The sequence below is a fragment of the Rhinolophus ferrumequinum genome, chromosome 16, assembly GCF_004115265.2.
Source record: "Rhinolophus ferrumequinum isolate MPI-CBG mRhiFer1 chromosome 16, mRhiFer1_v1.p, whole genome shotgun sequence".
NCBI classification, from domain to species: Eukaryota; Metazoa; Chordata; class Mammalia; order Chiroptera; family Rhinolophidae; genus Rhinolophus; species Rhinolophus ferrumequinum.
Genome location: NC_046299.1, coordinates 56,347,350 through 56,354,686, shown reverse-complemented (window position 1 = coordinate 56,354,686; position 7,337 = coordinate 56,347,350).

The following is a 7,337-nucleotide window of genomic DNA, read 5'->3' as shown; positions in this document are numbered from 1 at the left end:
TTGGTGAATATTTCATGTGATCTTGAGGAGAATGCACATTCTCCTACTGTTGGACAAAGCAGTCTAGAGATGTCCATTATATCAGTTGATTGATTATTGTTACTGAGCGCAACTGTGTCCTACTGATTTTCTGCCTGCTGGATCTGTGCATTTCTCATAGATGGGTACTAAAGTCTCCAAATACTGCAATAGTGGATTCATCTATTTCTCCTTGTGGTGCTACCAGTGTTTGCCTCATATATTTTGAATTTCTGTTGTTAGGCCCATACACATTAGATTGTTTTATATTCTTGGGAATTAACCTCTTTACCATTATGTAATTCCCCTATTTATTCCTGATAACTTTCCTTGCTCTGAAGTCTGCTGTCTGAAATCAATAGATCTACTTCTGTTTTCTTTGGATTAGTGTTAGCATGGTATATGTTTAATTTTTAATATACATGTGCCTTTATATTTAAAGTGAGTTTCTTGTAGATAACATAGAGTTGGGTCTTGATTTTGATCCTCTATGACAATCTCTGTCTTTTATTAGTGTATTTTGACCATTTACATTTAACATGATTATTGACGTAGTTGGATTGATACCTACCATATTTATTAGTGTTTTCTATTTGCTGCATTTTTTGTTCCTATTTTTGTCTTCCACATTTTTCTGTCTTTTGTGATTTTAACTGAGCATTTATGTGATTCTATTTTCTGTCATTTCTTAGTATAACAGCTATCCTCCTTTTTTACTTTTTTTTATTGGTTGCCCTAGAGTTTGCAGTACACATTTACAACTACTGTATTTTGCCATGTATAATGCGCTCCTGTGTCTAAAGCGCACCCATGTTTTTGGCCCAAACTTTCAGAGAAAAAAAAATTTTCATTTTAAGTTTTTAATTCAAATTTTTATTTGTTTACATTTAGGTACTTGTTTTTAAAGGAATTTTAGCATTTTTAAAAACATATTATGGTACCAGAAACTTTATGTAATAAATAATTACAAAACACAAGAACAGACACAAGATACAAGAAATTTTATGTACTGGTAACAAATTTATGATATTTATGCATCATAAAAGGCCAAGAACTCTTCATCGTTGCAAGTTTGTTGTAAATTCAACAAAACTAATGATCGTATTCCAGGGTATTATTTTGCATACAGATATCATTATTGATTTCTGGAGTTACACTTTTAATTCATAAGCATAAGTAAAATAATTAAAAACATTTATATAGATATGGAATTAGTACTACCCATGTATAATGTGCTTCCTTATTTTTCCCTCACAAATTTGGGCAAAAAATGCACATTATACATGGCAAAATACGGTAATCCAATTTTACTTTTAAATAATACTATACCTCTTCATGGACAGTGTGCCTTATAATAATAACATAATCTGAATTCCTCCCTCCGATCCATTGTATCATTGCTGTCATTCATTTCACTTATACCTAAGCATATATAATATATATATATGTTATAATACAGTAACTTAGTAAGAGTAATATAGTAATAGTAACTTAGTAATAGTAATATAGTAATAATAATAGTAACAATACATTCATATATATATTCACAAACTCATCTGTTAGATCAATTAAGAATAAGAAAAAATAAAGTTTTATTTTACCTTCACTTATTCCTTCTTTGATGCTCTCCTTTTCTTCATGTAGATCTGTTTCTGACCTATATCATTTTCCTTCTCTCTAAAGAACTTCTTTTAACATTTCTGCCAAGAAGAGATACTGGCAACAAAGTCCCTCAGTTTATGTTTATCTGAGAAAGTCTTATTTCTCCTTCATTTTTGAAGGATAATTTTGCAGGATACAAAATTCTGAGTTGGTGTTCTTTTTCCCCCCAATAGTATAAAAAGTATACTCCATTCTCTTCTTGCTTGCATGGTTTCTGAGGATTTGCTCCTCTATAGGTAAAATGTTTTCCCTCTGACTTTTCAAGATTTGTTCTTTATTTTTGATTTTCTGCAATTTTAATATGATAAACCTAGGTGTAGTTTTTATTTTGTTTTGTTGGTTTTTGTTTTATGTTTTTGCATTTATCCTGCTTGGTTTCTGAGTTTCCTGGTTCTGTGTTTTGGTGTCAGACATTAATTTGGGGGAAATTCTCAATCATTACAGCTTCAAATATTTCTTTTGTTTCTCTCTTCCTCTTCTGGTATTCCCATTATGCATATATTACACATTTAAGTTGTCCCACAGTTCTTGGGTATTCTGTTCTATTATTTTCCATCTTTTTTCTTTGCTTTTGAGTTTTGGAAGATTCAATTGGGAAATCCTCAAGCTTAGAGATTCTTTTCTCATTTGTGTCCAGTCTACTAGTAAGCTCATCAAAGGCATTCTTCGTTACTGTTACAGTATTTTTTTTTTAATCTCTAGCTTTTTTTTCCCTTTCTTAGAATTTCCATTCCCCAACATTCTCTATCTGTTCTTGCATGCTGTCTACCTTATCCATTAGAGCCTCTAGCATATTAATCATAGTTGCTTTAAGTTTCCAATCTGATAATTCCAACATCCCTGCCATATCTGAATCTGGTTTTGATGCCCATTTTGTCTCTTCAGACTGTGATTTTTTGCCATTTAGTATATCTTGTAATTTCTTTTCTTGATTGCTGGACATGATGTGCTGAGTAAAAGGAATTGCTGTTAGTAGACCTTTAGTAATATGTGGTAAAATTTAGTAATGAGTGTGTGAGAAGTGATCTGTGTTCCTATGATTAGGTCTCAGTTTTTTAGCGAGCCTGTGCCTCTGGACTGTGAACCTCACAAGTGCTTCTTAGTGAGCCCCAACCGTCCATCCCACTTAAATGGGGTAGGAATACTAGAGTGGGTCATAGTTAGGCAGTTCCCTTCTCCCATGTGGAAGGGTAGAGTCTGCTGAAGTTGGGTATTTCCTTTCCCAGGTCAGTTAGGCTCTGATAAATCTCCATCAGGTTAGACTCTGGCTAGTTTCTCCTGAGAGCATACTTCCTTAAGAAAAGAGTGCTCTGGAATGTTTCAAACTGGCTGCTTTCCCCCTCCCTCTGCCAGAAGCATGAGAGGATTTTTGCCCAATATTTACTGTGAGAACCCAGTCAATCTTCTGAAAGTAAAACTCACAAAAGTGTGGGGACCCCCTGTGACTTAGTGGCCCTGGAGATTTTGACTCTCAGACTTGTCCACACTGAGTCTCCAGCAATGAATTCATTAGTTTAGCTATTCCCATCTCAGGACTGGTATTCACAGGGTTTTCTTTCTGCACATGGGTTTCTGCTTCAGTAAATTGTGATTCTTTGTACTCCCCTGTTGGTCACTCCAATTTTGGCGGGGGTGGGGGTGTTATGTCACTTCTCTTACGGATATAAGAAGAGTTTTTGATTTTCTAGTTTGTTCCGTTTTTTCACTGGTTATTACTATAGGGGGTTAACTTCCAGGCTTTCCCCATGCAGGACAGGAAACTGGCATTCTTGTTGTTAATCTTTTGATTTATAGGAGCTAGTATTTGGAAAACCAGCCCTTTGTGGTATGAGTTGCAAATGTGTTTTTCCAGTTATTTGTTGGTCTTTGACTTTGCTTACAGTTGTTTTTGCCATCCGTGTTGTATTGTTTATTGAGGGGTAGGCTCTGTGCTGGATGCTGGGGAAACCAGGAAGACCAACATGACCTTGCTTTCCTGGGATGTCAGTCCATCGATGCAAAGGAGGATGGGTTCAGTAACAGTAACCCCAGATGTGAAGAGAGATGTGGACTCCAGGTTTGGTCTTGAAAGAACTATAGGGCCTGTGGCTACCAAATGTAAAACAGGCCCTACACGATACAGCTGGAGAAACGGCCCCAGTGAAGGAAGAGACCAACCTAAGGTTTCATGGTGGCCTAGCTCTGGAGATTTAGTTCAGAGCTCTTTTCTATCAAAAAGCTGATCCTGACCAGATTTGATTCTTGTAAATCATCTCCCCAGAACACTTCCCCACATAAAGTGAGGGAGTAAGATCAAGATTTTAATGGACTCAGCTGTTGCTGGGGGAGCATCTGGAGTAGGAAGTGGGACCAGCACATCTTGCTGGATGAAGAGAATGCAGTTGGAGGCATTATCTGCTGGGAGGAAAGCTCTGCAGAGAGCTGCCCTATGGACAGACTGAAAGAGGCATTTCCAGAGACTTGGCCCTTCCCACTGGCCACCCCCTGACCACTCCCATTCTAACTATGGCTGGACCAGTTCCGAGTACTTCTATAATGAGAAACTTTTCATCAACTCCTCAGTTAGTTTGAAATAACAAAGGCAGGACAAATGCTTACTTCTTTATCTTTATGTTCCAGGTCTTAAATTTTGATTTTTCACATCACCCAAAGATTTTCCTTTTTTTTAAAGGATCATTTTGAACTCGTGGATTTAAACATATCTGATAAGTTTTAATCCAATGCAATTACAGATGCTCAAATTGTCCCACTTTAGCAAGAGAGAACCTCTTTAAAGTAGATCTAGAGTCCTATCTATCAGCCTTAAGTAGTAGTCTTTGAGAGTTTGTTTGAAATCTATTATGACAAGATGTTCCAGGCTCATCTTGTACATTTGCTGCCCCAACCCTGCAATCAGCCATTTCTCCAAGGAGCTCTTTGGATTTTAAAAGGCCACAGTCTGGGCTTAATTCTCTCTTGGGAGAGTTTCTTCATGTTTCCTTGCTGAACAACAGTGAAAGTTAGGGCATGGGTCTCTTGCCTAACTCCAAAACAGATACTCTGTCCAAGGCTTAAATATAAAAGGGGAAAATTCCTTGTGCTTCTTTAAGATTTTACAGTTGTTTCTCAATTTAAGGCAATGGTTCCCTGCCCCCATACTATAATCCCTTAGGGAGCTTTAAAAATACTGATACCCCAATCCATCTCCAGAAATTCTGATTGCACTAGACGAGGATCTGGCCTGGGCAGTAGGGTTTTTCAAAGTGTGAAGCAAACAGATGGTGCTCAACCTGGCTGTACATTTATCATTCCATATGTGTCTTCACACGTTACCATATATGTATGGAGCTCTAAACAATATTGTTGCACATGCCTTAACATTTTATGTAAATTGTGTCCTACTGAGTATACCAATCAGAAGCTTGTTCTTTTCTCTAGCATTGTTTTGATGCACCCCGAGTTGATACTTACACCTCTTGTTTATTCATTTTAACTGCTGTAGCACATTAAAACGTTCCCTCTACCCCATCATTTTCTGCTCCTTTTTACTGTAAAATTCATGTGCAGTTAGTTGTTCAGGCGAAAAACCTTGGAGTCATCCTTGACTAAAAACCTTGGAGTCATCCTTGACTCCTCTTTCTCTCACATCCTACATCCAATCATTCAGGAAATCCTCTTAGCTCTGCCTTCAAATATGTCCAGCATCTGACAATTTCTCACCACCTCCCGTGCTACCACCTGGTTCCACCCACCATTATCTCGTCTGGATTATTGCAATAGCATCCTAATTGGTCCCCCTGTTGGAACCTTTGATCCTCTACCTATTGTCTCAAAGCAGTCAGAATACAAATCTGATCATGTCACTCCTCTTCTTCAAACTCTCCAATGGATTCCCATCTCTCTGTAAAATTCAGAAGTTCTTACCATGGCTTGCCAGAACTACATGGTGTGCTTCTCTACCATCTCACCGTGACCTTCTGATCTCATTTCCTACCTCTGTCCCTCACTCATGTTGCTCTAGCCATATTTCATATTGTTCCTCGAATATAACAATCCCATCCCCACCTCTAGGCCTTTGTATGTGCTATTCCCTCTGCTTCATAAGACCTACTTCCTTACTTCTTTCAGGTCTCTGCACCAAATGTCATTTTATAAAAGAAGCCTTCCCTGGCCAACCAGTCTGTATCACTTCCTACGCTTGTATTGAATTATAGGAAAAAGTGACTCCTACTCTTTACTAGTTTGTTGGATTAGCCTGGACTATCATTATATAACTCAGAATGGTGACCAGGTATACTTGGGAAGGAGCATGTCCTTGGAAGGATTGCCCCCAAAACCCAGGGATTCCCTGCCACTATCATCCTTTATGATAATTGTTAAACAAACGCCCAAACAAACCCTTTTCCTTTAAACCTAAAAAGGTTTTGAGGTGTTAAACCAGAACAAGACCACTTTACCTTCCCTTTCCCTCCCAAACATAAACTCACAAATACACACCTGCCTACTTGTGCCATGAGAATGGGTGGTAGGTATCAAGGCTGAGAAGTGCTCAGTCTGGACCCTCTGATAAGACAGGTATGGGTAAACAGACCTTAGAGGGGGCAGCCTTTGGACTGGCAGGGGTCGGGGGTGGGGGGTGCTGACTCCAACTTAAATTGACATAACATATGCAAAGGGAAACACACCTTTCCCCACTCCAGCACCTTTCCCCACTCTAGCACCTTCCCCCACCCCAATGGACAAAGCAAATGCAACAGAAGATTCCACTATAGGCCAAAACAAATTATATCCTGGTTAGAAAATATAAAACCTCAGATGAAACAAAGACTCAAGGCAAAAGTCTCCAGGATATTCTGCCCAGCTGACCTTCCTCTGACTTTAATAAATCTTCCTTCAGCATTTCTACGTGTCTCATGAATCCTTTCACAATCTGAGAGCGAACAACCCCTACCCCTACCGCCTCTTCCCCACAGCTCACCTTCTTTACCCACTCCCACCCCAATGGGATGCCTGCCTTTGGGAAAAGAGAGACCAAGTAGCCACGGGCATTTTCTCACCCCGTTTAAAAAAAAATTTTTTTTTTTTAATTTTAATAGTCATATATGTGAAAAGGAACTGCTTTTGAGAACTCAGTGTATTGGGGAAGAGGACATCCAATCAGGTAAACCAAACAGACCAGACTCCTCCTTGTTATCCCATACCTACTATTTCCTTTCCCTCTGGCCATATCTTCATTCAGGACTTGATCCTCCCTGAAATGACCTCTTTACCTGAATCTATCCAAATCTTCTCCACCTTCAAGCTTCAGTTCCAGCCAGGATCCCCCCACAACCATATCCACACCTGACCCTTGCCACCTAAAGCCTATTTTCCAAAACTCGTCAGAGATAATTGGGAGCAGCCTGGTTGTGGGTAACTTAAGGTGTGAGCGCTGGTCTTCCCAACGTTACACTGAGTTCTTTTACGATGGTTCTCAACCGTGGCTGCATGTTGGAATCACCAAGGAGTTTTAAGAAATATTGTTGCCTGGGTCTCATCCCAGAGATTCTGATTTAACGGGCCTGCGTGTGTGGCCTGAGCATCAGAATTTTTTTAAACTTCCCCAGATAGTTCGTTCCACTGTGTATCCAAATTGAGAACTATCAGCTTTCCAGCAAGGACTCTTTGTTGCATTCTCC